Genomic DNA, 805 nt, shown 5'->3' with positions numbered 1-805 from the left:
GAATCTGCGAAGCGGATGGCTTTGGAGAACGGACCCTGGGAGTTTGGCAATGACCTCTTGGTGTTGGAAGATTTCGTGCCGAGGAAGAGAATTGAAGATTATACTTTCGAAACCATTCCGATCTGGGTAAGGATTCTGCGCCTACCTCTGGGCATGATGTGTAGAGAAGTGGGGGAGACTATTGGCAAGGAGATTGGAGAAGTCATTGAGGTGGAGGCCAGAGCGGATGGGAGGGCAGTTGGGAGATTCTTGCATGTGAAGATCAGAATGGGGATCAAGCATCCATTGATGAGGGGTGTTACTATGGAAGCAGAGAAGGAGGACAACGATCAAGCCAGTGGGGGTGGTAACCACTCTAGAGAGGATGAGGAAGACAACTGGTGCCCCTTTGAGTATGAGTACCTGCCTGAATTCTGCTATGTGTGTGGAATCATTGGGCACGATGACAAGGCGTGTAAGACGAAGCTGAAAAAGGGGGAGGAACGCCAGTTTGGACCATGGCTGAGGGCTTTCTTGCCGCGGCGCAACCCTGGTGGGGCTCGAGGAAAATGGGGGGAAGGCGGGGCATTCCGGAGTGGGCATAGCTCGGGCAACAGAAGCTTGGGGGCGTGGCAGGGGCGATCCTCGCCAGCTAGTGATGCACCTTCTTGGCGCAAGAACAACAGGAGTTGGGGCGAACTGGCAGAGGAGGAGGAGGAGAAGGAGCAGGAGGTGACGAGCCCGTTCAAGAAGGCTAACTCAGGGGGGCATGGAGGGAAGAGGGGTGTGGGGGCAGTCAAGCAGCTCACTTTTCCAGTGTAGGAGA

The sequence above is a fragment of the Triticum dicoccoides genome, chromosome 5A (genome assembly GCF_002162155.2).
Source record: "Triticum dicoccoides isolate Atlit2015 ecotype Zavitan chromosome 5A, WEW_v2.0, whole genome shotgun sequence".
Classification (NCBI taxonomy): Eukaryota; Viridiplantae; Streptophyta; class Magnoliopsida; order Poales; family Poaceae; genus Triticum; species Triticum dicoccoides.
The sequence above is the reverse complement of the archived record's forward strand: the minus strand, read 5'-3'. Positions refer to the sequence as shown.